Source organism: Metopolophium dirhodum, chromosome 8 (assembly GCF_019925205.1).
Source record: "Metopolophium dirhodum isolate CAU chromosome 8, ASM1992520v1, whole genome shotgun sequence".
In the NCBI taxonomy this organism is placed as follows: domain Eukaryota; kingdom Metazoa; phylum Arthropoda; class Insecta; order Hemiptera; family Aphididae; genus Metopolophium; species Metopolophium dirhodum.
In genome coordinates this window covers 11,280,320-11,301,491 of record NC_083567.1, presented here as the reverse complement: position 1 = coordinate 11,301,491, position 21,172 = coordinate 11,280,320, and the positions used below count along the sequence as shown (strand labels likewise).

The 21,172-nt window shown below is 30.4% G+C and overlaps 1 protein-coding gene across 1 annotated transcript in view; it reads left to right on the top strand.

The window, feature by feature from the left end:
- The first annotated feature begins 8,106 nt into the window (after positions 1 to 8,106).
- LOC132951060 (FMRFamide receptor) overlaps positions 8,107 to 21,172 on the top strand; it is a 141,453-nt gene continuing 128,387 nt past the window's right edge. The window contains exon 1 of the mRNA XM_061022754.1: positions 8,107 to 8,537. The gene's annotated coding sequence lies outside the window, so the exon portion shown is untranslated. The remainder of the gene's footprint in view (positions 8,538 to 21,172) is intronic.

The following is a 21,172-nucleotide window of genomic DNA, read 5'->3' as shown; positions in this document are numbered from 1 at the left end:
AAGATTTATTTTGTTAATTTGTTATCTAACAGATTTTATTTATTTTAATATTTAAATAATTAAGAATGTACTTAATATCAGTTAATAACACTTTTTTTAATAACAAAATGTAATTCATGTTATCTAATTTTAACATAAGAAATATGATTCAAAATTGGGTATTACTAATTTAAATGTTGTGTCGATTACTTACCTTAAGCATGCAGCTAATCTTTCCTTTGACGGTATAGGTTTTCTCCAATGAGTTTCCTTCTTTGTTATTAAATTTTCCAACTTTTCATGTAAGACATTAAACGTGTATTGAGACATACGGAAATATTCATAAAACTTTTGTTCATCATCAATTAGACCGTTATACAAAGTAAATTCGCCTTCGGTTTTCCTTTTTTTCCACAGATCATGAACCCACACAGTTCTTTTCCGCTTATTTGTAATACTTATTTTAGATTTATTTTCTTCTTCTTCTTCTTCGTCAAGTAATAGTGCTATAATAATTAACTCTTCTTGGCTAAATTCAACCATGATGAATAGGAACTCTTGATGAAAACTGTTCTATACTACTGCGTACTGTGTACTGTGTAAAAATGAAGTGTAAAACAGCAACTAAAATTAAAATCGGAACGGAGACGGCCCGGGTATATATGAACTAAGTCCTCGGAAACTACTAGGAATGGAAAAAATCTGATCGGACTCGGAACGGCCCCGGATCGGATGTGTGTGAAAGGACCTTAAATCGTTTGCATTTCCCACTTACATGGAACTTTAACACTGTAAGTTGTATAGGTATTAAATAGGTACTATACAAAACATATTATCTCATTGGTTATTAATAAACGCTTCTGCTTTTAGTTTCACTGAATTCGCATTCTAGTATATTATATTATATTGTATCGCATCGTCGGCAGCACTGTAAAATCACGTCACGCGTGATCAGTATTATACTGTGTGAACAATTTTCAATTCGTTTTATACGGATTATAATGTATTATTATTCAAATCCTTTATTTCGCGTAGAATTTCAATAACTTAAGCTTTCCGAGATAATATTATGATGTATAAACCGTTAAAAAAAATGACAGTAATTGTTTTGTTATTATTTTTATTTACTATTATGTATTCCCAACGAAGTGTGTTTATTTTTTCTGCAGGTGGGTATGATTTTTTTTTTAACTCGTTTAGTCACGGCGTGGGTGTTAGTTCTCGTGATTCTCGCGTGATCCACCGACTTTCATCGGGGGCGGGCTCAAGCAAAAATAGTACACTGGGCAAAATCAAATTTTGCCGCCCCTAAAATAATAATATCATCACTGTTTTGTAAACATCACCCGTACTGAAGTGTCACCTACCGCTTGAGCCGGGCCTAACTATCATCATTATGATTGTTCTGTCGAAAACCCAAACAACTTTGGTGCAGAGCTGCTCAAAAACATTACACTTACGGTAGAATTATTGTATTGCTTCGTTTTCGGAGAATATTTTAAAACTGATTAAAACTTAAGTTCATAATTAATATTAACTCGATGACGGCAAAAACACTCTATATACGCCGACATAAATTTCAATGATTGGTTTGTATTATATTATTAATCTTATCGAATGACATAATATTGTTGTAAATTGTAAACACGAAGCAAACTACCCAGAAATTTTAAACATAGTTACAATATTTATATACATGTATATTTATTAAGTATTTGCATATAAATAACCATGGGGATGTTCAAAGTTGGTATAACCACACTGATTACAGTAGTAGTTAAAAAAAACATTTACATTTAGGTAGGTATGCAATAAAAAAAAGTGTCATTTCTTCGAAAACAATGTTTACACATAATATTTCACCACGAATAATATTCGTGTACAAAAATTGAATTAATTTACATCGGATAAATAACGATAAACATAATTGTATTTAATTACCATCACGTTATTAATTTATTACGGTACAATAAATTGTAAGAAAAACAGTTAATGTACAAACATTGTGGGTAGGTTGTGAATACCACAGTCGGATAAAAAAATGTATGCATTATTGTTTATGATTTTGAAAATTATTAAGAATTTACAAATTATTTAAATGAAACTTTTAATGTTTTCATACTTTTTAAGCGCAACCATAATAAATTACTATTACACATAACATATATATATTTATTATTTAGACGGTTTTACATTGAATGCTTTAGGTTTGATTTAATTGCATCAACTAAACATCGCCTTTCACTGTATCCATTATAGGTAGGTATCACAACCAATTTGAGGAATGAATTGCGTACAAAGTTTTACGAGAACTCGCGGAAGTTTTATATCAAATATAATATATTATTACACTCGGCTATCGCATTGAAAACACGTTAAAGGTGCATTTCACGGGTGAAAAATCGGTACGGAAGTTATGACAGTAGATTCGAAATAATCGCTTTCCGGTTGCAGGTTCTGAACGAAAAACGCTTACCGTACAAATAAAAGCGAACATAATTTTCAGCGAATGAACATGAAAGTATTATTTCCCTTTATGTGAACATATAATGCAATAATATATTATACGTTTTCCGAAAATATTGGAACGTGTTTATATATTTTATACACGGTTAAAGGGTAGGTATATTTTTTGTTTTTTGTGTCCCTCATACTGACACGTTTTCGAGACTAGATTCTTCGACGTTACAATAATATGTGACTATAATATACCTACCTACCTATTAAATCGTTCTAAATAACATGAAAGTTACATTTTTTCTCCTTTGTTTTGTTTAAAACACGTTAATTTATATAGTAACTTGTAAGTAAACTCCCGACAGTAACATTATTCGGATAGTAGTAATGTCGTTTAAATGCAAAACGATGTGGTAAATATATACAGAGTGTGGTCGGAGTGTTTTGTCGTTTTCGCTAAAGTTTTCCTTTTTAGTCGACTAGGATAAACTGAAAAACCTGGTGACCCATCCTGTATAATAATATGTACGACACCATGTGCTATTAATGTATAATTGTACTCCGGGGGAGTAAAAAAATCACAAGACACGTTCTACTGTATTTGTAATAAAGTAAAACGCGCGAAGTCTTTTACTACGCACTACAAACTGTAGCTACATAATATTTATCCCGACACGACTTATGTTAGAATACTAATATGTAATAATATAATAATATACAAAATATTACGACATGTCCGGGTACATAGGTACATATATTTGGTCTCGTAGGTATAAAAATAAAATCTAGTGAGTACGATATTTCGGACCAAATACGTGGTTACATAATACGACGATAACGACCGTTTGCACTTGTATTGGGAACGATTTATCCAGACTATTAATCGAGTAAATATTTCATTGGTTATTGTCATTTTAAAAGTTATCAGAGAAAGATCATGAGTTATAGGACTCAATTTTGAAATACTCCTTTTTCAATATTTCGTAGAATTATAGCTCGGCTGTGAAATAATAATAATACTTTTTTATTGCGCTGAGACAAAATAAAAAAAAATATATATGTCAAACGGATTGTGATTTAATACCTACTGAATTCATTTGACCAACAGGGAAAGTCACAAGTCTCTGAATCTGATTGATCGTGTAATGGTGTTAAAGTATTATAAATAGGTACGATTGAAAATACTCGGATAAAGCGTCTGTAATAAATGTAACAAACTCATATAATATTCGTGTAAAATAAAGAATTAAAAAATTAATAATCTTTCAAACAAAACGATTAGATAGATATAAGTTTAAAGTACTCATATTCCAATCGTGAATTACGATTTAAGAAACACATGTTTCTTAATTATATATTGATGAGAGCAATTCAAGTCGAACAAAATATTGTTTCAGAAAAATAAATGCACAAACGTTCTTTTTTTTATTTAAAAACATAATAGGTATAAACCTTTACTATTTTGCACAACTGTAGTTAAATAATATTAAGCTATTATAATGGATAAGTAAACAAATGTGATGTTCTTCGACATCAAAATGTAATTTTCTTAGAGTTAAAAAAAACCTATAAAACCTTCAAACAGCTTATAAATTAAAACGTTATTACTCGAAATCACGTAAAATAATAATAAAAAAGTTTTTTTTTTTTACACTAAAGTAAATAATAAGTACTGAACTTTATATAATATACTACTATGCAAAAACGTGATGTAGAAGATTTTATAGTCGAATTTACTTATCCGATATAATATTCAAATACGATTTTACTCGTATAGTAGGAATATACAAATTTAATATTATTTTGTACAGCGTATAGTTTATAACAATAAAAATGAAAGACTTTTAAAAAAAAAACGCTTAATTAGATATTATTATGTCTATTTGAAACTTAAAAGAAAAAATAACGTTCCAATAAAAGTAGCTTTTCATGGGTATGTATCTTAACGATATAATCTCTATTATATATGGAAATTTTGAATTATTGGCTATACATTATTATATTATATTATAATATTATATAGGTACCTATAATGGTTTTTGTCAATTTATATTTAAAAACTATCATCTTTAAAAAAAATGTCATGTATGGATTGTAATGAGGATATAATAATTATATTCAGTATCAAAAGTTACCCCACCCCCTGCTTACACACAATAATATAAAATACTCAGTAATACTGTTATTATAAAACATAAATAATTTGAATTATAATATCTACATAATAATTAAAGACTTGGGCCGTAATGACGATGCTTTACATTTTATACAATTTATATCTACCGTAGGTCATTGTACTTAATAGTATATAAAACAAATTCAATACCTATAATACCAACCTTGTAATAAAAAAAAAAAATCACAAATATCAGTTATCCGATTTATATTATTTACCTTCGAATATTTAAAATAATAGCTTTGCGCCGGTAAAATAAATTTTTTTATACAAAAACCTGCGGGTCGGGTCATGGCGGAGTGCCACTATGATGTTTTCGGGCAGATCGAGCAGATAGCAAACATTTGCAATCACTAAAAGGAAACACTCCGCAAAGCATAAAACGTCATATAGCTGTGTACAATAATAATATTATTATAATTTTAACCTCGCTGCAAATGAATAACAGACGCACATAATAATGGTGTGTAAGACGAGCACAAAGTTTAGCGCTATATTATATTATTACTTCGGACGGAAACGCTATATGTATACGTGTGACTCGTTTGAATACGTCTTCAAACACTGCCACGATGAAAACCACCGCGATGTTTGGTCGCGAGTTTATCGGTGTATATTGGACGACAGACGCTTTTATCGGCGATAATAAACATTGGTTAAGTTTGTAATAAAATGTTATAGATACGTCTATTATATGCGGGTAGTGACCGTTAAACTACACGTGAAAATTGTGAATTTCCCCATCAGTTTTATCTCTCGATGGCCAGCGGAATAATATTGCTTCATTCGACTATTTTAACTAGGTATATCGAAACGAAAAAATAACCTATGGAATAAGACATAATTAAGATATATTAAATTAATAATATTAACCATTTTACGATGCTCAAAAGGTCACTAATGGTTCTCGCTGTAATGCTAATAGTATAATTCTCGTGAAGGACGTTTACGAATTGGTTCCTGGCTGGTATAGGTACAGCATTCAGATGAACTTTTGTTTTAGTAATAATATAACTATGTTAGAAATTACCTTTTTCTACTACAATATTATAGTAAAACAGTTTGCTTCTCATTTTTCACAAACTTAGGAGCGCCCGAGGTTTGGTTAATACGTTTCTGTTAGTATAGTCAATCCTTATGTATAAGTGTAAGTTATATTATTTACGTATTTTTCAATTTTAATAATAACGAAATATGCATACAATTATAAATCATAATAATTCCAACTAAATATCAAATAAGTCCAACTTAATTAAAATTGTTAATCAATAATAATAAAAAAAATTGAACAAGTGGGTACAAGCTGTACAGTAAGTAGTTGTCAAGTATGTCATTGTAATGGATGTGTTTGAATTCAATGTTAAAACATTGCATACGGAAAACGATTCTGAGCAGTGACGGAGTCAATATACTTATATAAATAATCAAATTTAATAACTAAATATACTTAATATCAAAAATGCTTTATAGCAATAATCAGCGTTACTTTCCGGTAAACTTTTTTTTTTTTTAAGGTAGAAAAACGTGTAAGGTATGTTCTATTAAAATGTCTAGTGTTAGCTATGAAAAATGTCTCATGGCTTTAAATATCTATAAAAAAGTCAAAATATTTTTTAAAATACCATTCAGTTACCATTCATGGAAAATACTAATATAAACACTTGGTAAAAATTTCATTTGTCTATGGTTGTTAGTTTTTCAGTTACACCAAAAAAGATAAAATCAATTTTTAACAAAATTGGTTTTGAGAAAAAATTATCATTTTTCATGAATTGTATTTATTTTTTCTCGATTTGAACCTTCTAAATCCACAAACTAGATTCACTTTTGTATCAGAAAAGATTCTTAAGTCGTGTCGTAAATCGGAGCATTTTTATTACACCAAAAATTGATGACTGACAGAAAAAACACACATCATTGTAAAACCAATACATTTATCACTACGCTCAGAATCAAAAATGTTTATACTGCATACGATTCCAACAAATCGTTTTTTTAAAATTATAAACTGGAAATTTGTCATTCACCGAATTTTTAAATTTATTTTGTTGCCAATCTTTAACTTTTCTTTTTTAGATGTCTATCTTGACTTTAAAAGTGAAAAGTATGTTTTGGTATATTGATTATCACATTGGATCTGTTTTTGAATTAATTAAAACACATTTGGGAGTGTAAAATAAAATTCTGAAATTAGTTTACCACCAAAAAAATTGCAACAGTATGTATAGTTAGTCTAGATGAAAATTCTTCACACATTTTAGTCAGAAAGTCGCGCAGTCGTCGGATTTAAATAAAAATATTACCGGTTTGTATACATATGGGAAACGCCTATTGTTCTACTTCATATATCATATTATAATACCTATACATATTTTATATTATCATAAAATATTATTTAATATAAAATAAGTATTTTAGTATTCCTATCAAAATTTCAAAATTTCAAAAATTACAAATTGATTTCAACGAGCCACTAAAATAGCCGAGCCCCCGTACTCCAGGTCCAACAGCAACCACCCCCCCCCCCCTTATTCAGTCCCTGAGCAACAATATTCTAATGGTCTGATGATAAGTAATATTTATCGGGAATGAATTCTATACCAGTGCAGTTGGTCAAGTCTGGAACTATAATGATGACAAGTGGCGGGCCAAAAACCTCAATTTCGGTGCAGCTGCGTCACCTTTTTAAAGGGATAGTGGCAATGGCCATTGGCTGCCATAGAAGTCTATGCTAAAGTCTGGCTAAAACAATTTAGGTATAGTAGAGTTTATTGTGGGAAGGTCCGAAGGTGGTGGTGGTAAATACTTAAACATGAAATCGCGTCATTTAAAACTGAAGTTAAGTCCGTCTGCACTGGGGATGATGGGTATGCAATCAGATAACCGGTTTCATCTAGTGCGGACTACGCAATTTTATTGCATATATTTATAAGTGAATCCCGTGGTGACTAAAGGGTCATCGATAGAGCGTGTGGTTGTAGGAAAGAAATCGCTTGTGATGAATGATGGTCGACACGGAGAAAAGTTTCGGTCGCGCGTGCAGGCCGATCCAACCCGATTGAAATTTGCATAATACAAATGGCGCGAGAGGGTAATATTCTAATAATAATAATAATAATAATATAAAGTTAGCGTTCGACTGATACGTACGTGCGATTTCTGAAAATATATTCTGGTAGTTTGTGCGGATTTCCGAGAAATATTTTGCTGACCCGGCAGCCAGATAGCCTATATATATATATTTATGAAGATGACAATATTAGTATATTATAGTCGTGCCAGTCCGACTCAGTGGTCCAGTTCCAGGCGCGACAAATGAGGGGATGAGAATGCAGACGATCGCTCTGGCGGTTGCCGATGTGGTATACGACGATGATGATAATAGTAATAATAATAATAATATCATCGGGTGGGCGCATGCGTACCGCGTGCGGGTCCGAAATGCCGCCGTCTCCGACTTTTGAAAACGGCATTTGTATACACCGTCGCGCCACGTCGCGGTCGTAATCCGCCGGTTTCGCGTTTACGGTGGTTTTTAAAAAAAAAAATTTTTTTTGGTTTTGAGTTTCCGTGGTCGTCTCCATCCGTTTCGCGTGTTTTTTTTTTTGTGACCTAGATATCCGCACCGCCTACGAGTTCTGGACGAGATTTGCCCCGACAAACGATTCGGGAACTCGATATGATACAGAATGTAATTTTTTAAAAAAAAAAAAACGTTCGAAAAAACGCTTTGGTCCGATTTTGATGTTGTCATGTCATAATGTCAAAATTTTAACGTGTCACGTTTGACTAATATTAATAATATTATTAGCTATACATTATTTCGCTTGACTGTTTTCGTGAAATTACGTGGCTGCTCTAACGTTTCTGTTTGTTTGTTTGTCTGTTTTTGATTTTCTACCAAGATATATGCAAGAGTTGTTAAGTAAGTATAGTATAATATAATAATAAAATACTATAGCTGTTATTCATTTCGGTTTTAGTTGTAGATGAAATCGATGTTTAACTGAAATGTTTAATGATTAACATATTAATAACATTTACTTAAAGAGCTTAGAAAATGTGTTATCGCAGACCGCAGTGTGAAAAGTAAACTTTGTATAATAGTATTATTACATTAATTCATGTAACGCTAATTGCCCAGTTGTCGATGCGGAATAAACTTCAATTAAAAAAAATAAAACTTTGTATTTAAACAAATCCCAAATATAAGGAGATATTATGACTCGAAGCTTTGATATTCAACCCTGTTACATTGTAACTTTTTACAAAGTCAGGTATTTGGGTAAAACTTTTTAAAGAAACGGGAAATTTACAAGAGCATTATATTAGACTATATGAATAATATTCTTTAGGAATCAAGGCAAAGTTTTGTCGTTAGTAGGTTTTTATTATTAATTATTTACGTTTTAAAAAATACATTAACAAAAATATAGGTGTAACTTTAGATATCTAGGTATGTAGTTAAAATATGTTGGATATTGTTTATGATTGGAAATTACCAATGAGACACAATTGGTCCTCTGGAAGGGTTCTGGTTGGTATTTCCTAGTAGTGATTTTTACAAAACTTCGAAAAACTACTAGGTTAACACACGCAAACAAGTATAAAATGTTGGCTAAATTATTAAGAACACAATAATATTATATTAATTTGTAATTCACATTAACAAATATATAGCTTGGCTAGATAAAGTATATAAATTAATCAGTTAAATCATACAATTTATTCATTGTTTTATCTAATTTTCATATAATATTAAATTATTTTAATACATGTTATTTTAAAGATTAAATATGTGCGTATTAAGTCAATAACATATTATTATTATTCATTATTCTGATTCGTAAAAATAGTTTTCAAAATTAAAAAAAACTGAACTTCTTTGCGAGTGTCCATGAACGATGGATCCACGATGTTTGCGAGGAAGGGCTCCCCCTCCCCTGTATTTCCCCCGTTTATTGAGCATACACTATATAGGTTAACTTTTTGATCATTCCAGTTTTTGTAAAATGTATATATCGTTCCCCTTAGTCTGGATCAATTCCCCTTTCCTGGGTATGATAATTTATTTTTGTGTAATAACTGTAAAATAATTTAGAGTTTGAATTACCTGCTTTTGTCATTACGCCTATATTGTATTTATTGGTCACCGATTCAATACATTTAGAAAATATTTGCTAATCATAAATTGTATAAAGGTCTTAATATTTGAAAAACGTCCTATTATATTTAACCGAGTTCCAGACGGGATTGTTTACTGAATACAATTCGCATTGCTTTTGAATTGAAAATAATAATACGAACAATACTCGTTTTAGTCGAAGTGAGTGCAGTGAGACAAACGATCAACATCCAATCACGTCCGTATGGTATTTATATATGTGCCAATCGTGACTACAGCCAAACGAGACAAATTAAATAATAATGGCTTCTAAGACATTTTTACTTTCGTAGATTTTTTTTGGAATAAAACATGTTTCTAGTTACAATCAAGTGTCGAACTTTAGCTTTCAAATTGTGTTCGAGTCTTCTATATCGCACCTCAAAAATATAATTTGAGTACACCTTAATAATATTATTATAGACAATTTTATCCAATAATAATTGTGGTTTTATTATCTGTGACCAATGGCAACCACTTAAATAAATAAAAAATATTTGATTTGCGAGAGCCGAAATTAAATTAAATTCATGTGTGCGACACATATGTAGGGGTTAAAAAAATAAAGTATAAACACTCTCAGAGTCTTTGGGAATCTATTGATATGAATTTTTATTGAAAACGGTCCAGTAGTTACTGAGTCTGCAGATGACAAATAAACAATCAGACAAACAAATTTTATTTTTATATATTACATAGATTAAATCCATTTCTGATTCATCAAAACTACATTCGATTTTACATGCGTTTTTTAGTATTATTTCAAAATGGCACGAAGCTCTTAACCAAATGTTGTATCCAGACATTTTCGTAGAAGAACACCAATCTTCTATAGTTTTATTTAACTATTAATGATTGAATTATTTAGTCTTTAGGGTGTCACTATTAATAAATTAATGTTTTCATCCTTTTTTTTTCTTTTGACATTAAATTACATTTTAATGAAGGACGTGCTAATATTATTTTAAGAATTATTTATTATTTTATGGTTTCTTTTTCATTCAAATTACTTTAATATGCTGTTTTAGTTTTTATCATTTAGTTTGAACTAAGCTTTAGGGCATAATACAATTAATTTTTTTGATCTACGCTTGTTCAATTTATAATGGATACATTTCTATAAAATAATATGTCAACTTAAAATAAAAGATTTCAAACATGTATTAATATTGAATATTTTGTGGATAGTAAATCAGAAGATATTTTAATTAATTTTTTTATAACACTAAGATTTATGATTTATTTCCTTTTGGTACACACAACTGGCATTCTGTAAATTATGCAAGTAATATTATTTTACGATGAAGTTGCAATGATCAAAAAACACGTGACTTCCACACATCGAACGTAGATATACGCTTTTGTCGTATTATGGCTTTTGAACATGTACCTACTACCTAAGTCCACAAAGACATGCAAACATTGTAGACTTAATGCAGATATTTCCTTTTGTTTAAAAATGTCGTAGTTTATATTTACATACTGTTATATTTCCGATACAAAAATCTATTTATTATTTACATTGGATCGTCGACTTTTACCGTACAGGTACCTATAAAGGAAGAGCACAGTTTCCAATAGTTCTAGTACAAGACCCTCGTAGATTTCGTATCATTCAATTTGCCTATATTCTATTAAAACCTCCTGGAATTTTTCACATAATTTTCAACTATTAATGTAATCAGGCTTTGAACTCCATCCCACGTATAATGATCGCAACACTATACTAATAAAATATCTTCAATAAAAAAAAAAAGGTGTTCATCGATGCACACTGCATACTCGGTATTTGGAATAAGAATGAAGGAATGTATTCGTCGGAATAAAACATAATACGGGTAAGTATTATAAGTGTATATTATAATATTATAGCAAATTATTATACAGGAATAATATTGAGAAGCTCGTTATAATAATACATTCCAAAGCCCTTTAAAGCCGTTTAATTTTCACCGGTTGCTAACGATATCGACGGAATAGCGCATAATGCGATATAGGTACCAATATATTATTATACATAGTTAGGTAGTTATTTTGTACAGTTTCGTGGGGTACTGAAACAAAAATACGGTTGTTTGGTGTTTTCCAGTTTTTTTGAAGTTTTAACAGCAACATTATAGGTAACAATTCGGTAATAAAACCGTCACATTGCAACGCCGAACGAATCGGTGGAGCTTTATCCCTTAGACGGTTGATATATATATATATATACACATTATCTGGTATAAAATATTATATTGGTTACAATAATAATAAGTTATGAATAATCAAGGTAATCTCAATGGAGAATGGCGTACGCCTAGAGCAACTATAATGTCGTATTGCCTTCTCTACAATGTGTTGAATAATCATAATAACAACAATATTAATATGTAAATCACTTACTGTCGTCAATAGTGATTAATAAGAAATAATAAACTTATGATACTAGTAAAACGTTGGAGGTTTGGTTTTTATCTGCACGTTATCTGTATTCCGAATAAAATGCTACACATTTTCACCAAATCTGTATAACTATACTCTATAGCTAGGCATTCGGCAGTCGGCAGTAAATTCGTTCGTTAAACATATTAAGGGGGCTGCAGCCGATGAAAAAAAAGTGACTTTTAGACCAATAAGCTAGACAAAACTAGAAGAATTTGGTTTGACAGATTTTAATTTTTAAAACGGATTATGATTTATCAACAAGTTTACTAGAGAATGATCGAGGCGATATTGAATATTTTTTTTTTCAACTGTGATATCCAAGAATAAAAATATCGAAAAAATATGATATTTTGTATTTATACTATTTATTATGACACTAACAATAATTGGAGTATTCAAAATCACCTCGATCATTCCCTAGTAATCAATCATAATCAGTTTTCAAAATTAAAATCTGTCAAACCAAATTCTTCCAGTTTTGTCTAGCTTGTTGGTCTAAAAGTCACTTTTTTTCCATTGACTGGAGCCCTCTCCAGCCCCTTAAGGTTTATTTTATGATACGGAATTTAAATATATTGAAAAACATTATAACAAACAAAATTAATGTTTAGATTGGTCAAATCTACATAGTTTTGACTTTTGACAAATCCGGCTGCAGCCCCCTTAATATTGTTTTATACGAATACTATAAATAAATGGCCAATTTATATTACAAATGCATATATTTTATATATGATCATTGACCGTGATAATAATTATTGTTGATTATAATAATATTTTGGCCACAAATCATCAAACAATATTTAAATATTTTATAAATTATTGATTTTGATCAGCAGAAGAGGTAGATCACCATTTCAATTGAAAATTCTTTTATTTTTTAAATATCATACAAAGAACTCATGTGCGGCGAAATATAAAAAAAATCGCGATGATCAAAGTAACTGTTCAAACAATAATGCGGTGTATGAATAAAAAAAAAAATCTAGGTGTGCCTAATAAGAACGTTTGTGTACTTACCTACTGTAATTCGTCTGCCCTCATACTTTTTGTAGCCCGTATTAAATTTAAAAAACGGATGGTGCATTCTTAAAACGATTTTCGGTGGAGTGGTATTTGCTGTTAAGGTTCAGAAAATAATGGGAAATAATTTGCAATTTTCGAATATTCGAATAACTCTAGTGTTAAATTCAGATTGCAGAGTCATCGCAAAACTCTCGACGAACATTTGTGAAATCATATACTTGCTAAAAAATTCAAAATAAAAAAAAAATCACGTGCCCGTAATTTATCATCTTCCTCGCCCCGCGCTACGGCTGGAATCCAAAACAAGGTATTTTCATGCGACGATAATATATAATAAACTATACAGGGTGATGTATTTAACGTAAGACACTCATTATTTCAAAAACTATAAATGTCTTTGAAAATAATTTTAAGTTGTTAAAAAACAATATTTAAAAATATAAAATATTTACCATTTTTTTTTATCATTATCCTGTTTTATTTTATTTTTAACTTTTAAAAATGAAAACATGCATTTTTAAAAAAAAAAATTAATTTTAAGTTTAAGCACACCAAATGGGGAAAGGGTACAGTAATTTATAGTTATCATAGTTTTACAAGAGATTATGCATCATGAATCTAAGTATAGAACATTTAAATAAAAAAGAGACAGAAAAAAAGGTTTAAAAGCCTTTTTAATTCCTTATTCTAAAGCTGAATATTTTTTTTAATCACTTCGATATAATATTATGAAAATTGAATTTTGGACGAGTAGTTTATATGTTATAAGTACTTAATGTTTAGATTAACAAAGTAGTGTAGTACTTACAGGGGTACCCCACAAAATGTTAGTAAACTCCTCCGATTATCTAAACATAAAATACTTATAAGTTATAACTAATAAACTTCTTGTCCAAAATTTGATTTATATAAGTGGATGGAAATATTCAAAATAATATTCAGCTTCAGAATAATATGAAATATATATTATGTTGTCATTCAAAAGGGTAAAAAACTTTAAAAGCAATAACGTTTAAAAACAGTAAGCAATATAATATTTTCCAAAAATGTTGTTGAGTTAAGATTTAAAATTACCTTTTTTTTTTATTGAATAAAAATTTATATTTACAATCTGTATTTACAAGTTATACAAAAAGTAAATTTGATGTGAATTGATTGACGGGAGGTGTAAGTCACCCAATGGCGGCACCTAATGAAAATTACCTATATACTAAAAATATTTTCAAAAACGTTAGTGTTTTCTAAATTCAAGACAATATTTTTTACGTTAAATGGATCACCCCATATAATAATATAGTGAAACTTCCATAATACGAAGTCTCATGAGCCATACAAAATTCGTATTATAGAAAATTTCGTTAAATAGAATTGTATAAATTTGGTTCTAATTTGGTTTTGTTCTCAAAAAGATTTCCTTAAACGGAAAATGTTGTTAAATAGAAGTTTCACTGTACTATCTCATAATAAGATGATAATGCCTTTTATACTGGAACAGGACATTATTGCATGATATTTATTCGGCTAATTACTATCGTGCAGCGATTTGGACGACAATTTAGAGACATATCGGAAATTGCTGAAATAACAGTTATATTATACGATAATAATATATTAGGCAATTAACGGTTATAAAACTGTCACCGTAATATTAAACACATATGATATTTGAATCGTTATAGTGATTGATATTATGTCATTTCGCAATATTAATAATGACCACCTGCAATGATGAATCATTCCTTAAAATAAAATATAAATTTGATATGACGCTTGTATACCGTAAAATATACCTATACGTCTTATCGCATGTAACATGTCGAAATATTATTAGGTACCTACTCAATCGTATCATGAATGATAATAGATTTTGAACGTTTGTATCATAGACATATAAATATTTATTTATATGTCTATGGTTTGTATATAATATTACACACGAGCGTGTTTGTTGCATTCACGCCTGGAACAAGTTAGGTAGGGTGACTTGAAGACGAACTCCAATATCTCAAAAACGTTTCTCTACCTCGTTCGTTATAATTAAGTACCTAGTTAATTTTATACAAACAAAAAAATTATAAATTATAAACGAGGGACCTCATACAAATAAAATAATACAATATAATAATAGTACTCCACGCATTGAAGCTGCAATATACTATACTTAATATTTTATACTATTGAGCTGGAATAAATCATTATTTTCACTTAATCGTTAACGTTACACACAACAATAATTGTTTTAATGTATGGTTTTTTTTTCTTCAAAAAACACACACGTAACTGTTAACCAATAACCTCTGAAACCTCTGAATTCTCGATCAATCTAAATGGAAAATGATCTATCGGAGATAATTTCCAGGCACAACAATTAAAACTATTTGATTACACTGTCCACGATGATTACGTATAGTGTTCCTCAAAAACAATCAGACAATAATCCCCTTCTGAAACGAATAATTAATTAGATGGATTCTATTTTGAGCACCTGAGCGATGGTATTACCGATATAATATTTTTATCTTATGGGATTTATAATAATCAAGCCTTAAAATTAGTTGTTATGTTCTCACAAATTGATTAAGGATTAAAAATACGAGACTTTTAGTGGATTAAAAAATAAAATAACCGTTTAAATAGAATAATATTGCTTCATAATAATAATTGTATTTTCGATTTTGACGTTTGTCTTATTAATTTGTTGGCTGATTAAAGAAAACGATTAAAAAATTAAATTTTAATTAGAAGTTATCGAAAAAAAAAAAAAGAAAAAAGTAAGACATTTTTTCTTAATTATAGAGTTTCCAATATAAAGACTTGGCTATACAGTCATTTAAAATCCCATTAATAAACTTGATAAATTGATGACCGAAGCACAAAGTGGTAACTTATAAAATAACTGATAAAATTATTAAATATACAGAATATTATTTTATAATAGCTAAAAAATATATTTTCCTATTTTTTTCTCGTTTTTATTACCTTTTGACAGTTTTGACATTATAATTTGTTCTACTAATATAACAATATACAATGAGAAAGTTGTTAATAATTTAGGACTAAAACTGTTTGGTCATATTCTAACAATGGATAGTTTTTAGAATACGTTCACACTCATAAATTTAAAAAAAAAAGAACATTGAATAGTACTATAATAATATACAATTAAGTAATTTAAGGTATTAATCTTCGAACAAATTGCATCATATTATTATTCATTCTATTATATACAAAAGTTCATATTTATTTTTTAGTGCAATTTCATAGTAAATTCGAAAACAAATAGCTTTGGCAATCGCACAAAAGTTTATTTTGCCAGAAATCGCCAAATGTTTTTTTTTCATACGCTAACATGTATAAATTCTCTAGAGAACATTTTTTTTTTCCAAACATTGGAAACAAAATCTAAAATTGTTGAAATATAACCCCATTGAGTATCGTGAAAAATGTCAATATAGACTGGTAATTTGAAAAATATAACACTGGGTTACACGCGATGTCAAAATGCGTCTGAAATAATAATGGTAAATAACCAATACCAATAGGTATATACATTTTTTTGTATTGTTTTTTGTAGCTGTTCCTTTAATAAAACATGGTATAAAAAATAATGGTTTTATTGATATGCATAATATGTACGGTGTATACCACCGTTCAACGTGAACCAAGATGTTATGCTTATGATATTGCACGGATTTTCTTCATTACAATGTAAAGGTTTATTAGCATATATAGTAGGTAGGTAGGTTACCTGTGTATAATAGGTAATAAATATATACATAATATATTATTATAAATATCGGATATTGTGTCAACTATGACGTGATTTTCTTTGCGGTTTGCCCCCGTGAGATGTGATTAAATTTAAACATGATGAACTTAAATAATTGATATTGAATTTCGGGATTAATTAAAAGGGCTTAAAATGTTGATTGGCGAGGTGGAGGGCAAGAGTAGTTTCTTCATAAGCCGACCCGAAGGCACCGGGGCATAACTTTTAACACGTCAGGCCAGGCGAGCGTGTGCAGGGACCGATCGCGGTTACCGGTTAAGTTAGGTGATCCCTCGGCACGGCTCGCGACATAATGTTATAATTTAATAACACGCTAAATACCACGGCATGTCACTGCGGTACACACATTATAAATTATTAATAATAATTCATATTATATTATTACATCTTGACATATCGAACGATAATCATCGACACCGGACGTACACCATCGGTCAGCCGTCAGTGTTTATTACATTCTATAGTAATATAATAATAGTTATTACGCGTCTTGTCATATTATACACATCGTCGTCACCAGCAGACTACGGTCGAAATCGTTTTGAGAAAAACAAACCATACGCGACATAGCATCGCGTGTGTAAATGTGTATATAGTGTATACACACCGTATTGTACTGATCCGGGTCAGAGTCGAGACGGAGCTAGGGACGTCGTGACGGCGGATTTGTCCGTTTTTCTTTATTATTATTTATTTATTTATTTGTTTACTTCGGTTAAGTCGACTTGTTCTCGCGTCTAGTATTATAAGTCTGGCTTATATCGGTGGCCGGGGCGGCGTGATATACACCAAAAATACCCGGCCATCGCCCTTTGTCCCTTCCTCGCCCAACCACGTTCCGGATCAACCACCGACGCACGGTAGTTCGGTTTAACTTTGACTCGACATTCGGCCAGAAATCAACCTACTCGGGCGTGTGAACTTTGTTGTGTATTATACCGCAGTCACGGTAAGATGAACGGTGGTATAGTAAATACGCTGTGATGTTAAACGTACAATTTAAACGATTCGCAGCAGTTGTTTGTAGTAGTCTGCGTGTCTCGTCGTCCGGTGTGGTCAACGAAACGAACACCTTTTTGAACTTATGAATAACATAATTAATTACGTACACCCTTCTAGATGAACTACGTCACTTGAGACCATCCTCAATAATTATAACTAATGTAGTACAACTACTCGTCACGCTCCTATAGCTACGATTATTATATCCTTGTAACTTTAAAATCCGACAACAATTTCATACAAAGAATAATATACGATTATATCTTCGCATTAAGTCTGGAAAAGCGTTATACGCTCTGAAAATGTAATTATGGTAATTTTATTGTAAATCATTGAATAGAACTCGAACATGTTATTATAATATTTAGGTACTATACACGTACTAAGCTGTGCATGATTATTACAACAAAAACCAGGACTACTTTTGGATAAATAAAAAAGTCGCATATTATTGAAAACATATTTGTCACAATGTCGCCTACTCTCGTGAAAAATTTGAGACAATATCGGGGCAGCAAGTTTTTTTAGTACGTTTCGTGTACCTGACTTTTTGGCACAAATAATAATATAAAATAAATATACCGTCTGGGCACATAGTCATAGGTCAGATTTACAGCAATAGTCAATATAATATTACTATTGTAATATCCTACCTACGAATTACTTATCTGTTGTGTTGTTGACGTTTTATTTTTGAAATCGTGTTGAATGATATTATACTGGTATTCGTACGCTGTTGTCGAATGACTTATTTCTAACAGCTATATAGAGGTTCGGTTCGAAAAAATAAAAAGAAAAAAAAGAGTGGCGTCGACGATCGATGGGAGTGGCGCGACGACGGTGTAAAAAAACAAACAATCAGGCATAATACCGGTGGCGACCATGGGTCTTCGGAGACAATAATCAAGTCGCTTGCACGTGTGTCGCGGACGTGTGATGGACGGAGTGATGAATGGAAACTATTCTTACACGAAATCGTCGGTAAAAGTTCCACCACCACTGTCGTGCCATCGACGAGACCAGTGAGCGTTTGTCATAAAATAGCGACCGCCCGAGAGAGGTGGTTTGAACGATAGGAGGGGAAACGACGAGGTGGAGAGGAGGAGACGGTGGCGTAGAGCAAGATCGAGGGGGGGGGATGAGGGAGTGAGAGAGTGTGTGAGAGAGAGACACACACAATCACACACACCCGTACTGAGACTTATACTTTATACCGGTGAAAGAGCTTCCGTTGCACCCACCACCACCATCACGTGTTTTATTTTTTTTCATGTCGAGAAATAAATTTAGCAGACGAACGTGGAAAAAAAATAAGCCACTCGCGGGTGTAGGACCGTATCGAAGGGCGGCGTCGACGTCACCAAAATAGCGGTCGTTAAAACGATATTATTTAACCTCTTTGTAGGCGCACACCGCAACAAACTTACTATTAATAATATTATTATTATTTTTATTATACCACAGTGTTCTTGCGCTGCAGATAAACGACTTAATAATATTATCATTTATTGTATTGCCAATGACGGTGTCGATTACTGTGATTGCGAATTTCGTTTTCTAGTTGTGTACTGTGTAGTATAATATAATAATATTATATTACATTGACATAACAACGCTAATATTTTGGAAAAAAAAAATCTTTCTGGCAGACGAAATCTTTACCCTCATGGCCCTCGTCCGGACATATTATTATTTCCGTGTATTTGTTCGTAGAAGAGAGAAGAATAAAATCTCCTGAGATTAAACGAGTATCAATATGCATGTGAAACTTAAGTCGTGTATTTTATACGATTACAAAATATATATATTATACAGCGATAAAACAACAATTATTTAAAGCTTTGCTGTAATTTATACACGAAAAAGAACTCGATACTTGAATAATTTCTGGATACAACTTTATTTTTGCTGACCGATTCTGCATACCTAATTTCACGGACCCAACAGTTTTTTTTTTATCCCTTTTTATATATATATATATATAAAAGGATGTACCTAACCAATTGTTAGAAACTGTGTACATCAGTGATATTATTTTCATTATTGTTTATTTTTATTTGATGTTTTCCGTCTTGTGTTTTGTGTTAACATTTTTTGTTTCTCGGCTATAACAATAGCAAGTAACATATTATCAATGAATCTTCAATTGTCCTTGCAGAAGAAAAATATCAAGTAGCATGCTACATTTTATTTAATACGAAATCAGTTCAAGCACATATTAGTGCATACGTATTTTTTTTTTTATAAATATAATTTTTGTTTAAATCGACTGATACGAACTTTCAATATTATGTGATACTGATTAGAATCATGGTCGATAACATACGAAAAAAATTGAGACACACAATAATTGCATTTCAACCTCGTATTTTATTTGGAAAAGATTTTGTACATAATATTATTATATTTTTCACCGTTGCCATCGCCACCGATAAGCACATTATTTTATTTTATTAGGTAATACTTTTCCTTAATTTTTTTTTTTTTTGATTTTCACTGAAAACTACTAACTATATATTCATATTCAAATTTGATTAAGTTCAAATCAATAACTTCTTCCAGAGTACAATAAATTAGTAGAGTTTCAAACTTTTATTTTTATTTCACCACAATTATGGAGTTTTCCATTGTCGCTCAGCTAGTTTGAAGAAAATAATTACCAAAGTTTAAATGCACTCCTTTCTTCTTCCGTTCACGTTGTCATAATTTGATAAATGTGCGTTATCCGTGATCTGTTAATTTTTCTACCCATATAGGTGATATTATAATTTATTATCGAAATCAATATTTTGTTATTTACGGAATTTACTCTTGACTTAGTGGTTAGATTATTATTGGACATTCTTCACAAAATTATCGTTATTCCATAGCCTCATTAACTCCAACAGTGGATTAATAATATATTGTTTGGTGGAATGTTATAATGCACTTTAATTTTTGTTGTTTTGTTCATAACTTATTACATTATATACACACACATTAATCTTTTAGTTTTTGATTGAATCGGTTTACGACCACTTTTAGATTTAGTTAATCGTCGATTATTCATCTAGACGAAAACAATCACTATTTTGTTTTATTATATTCGTAATAGTCGTACACGATAATTTATTACATAATAGTCATAATATTATTATAACATAATAATATT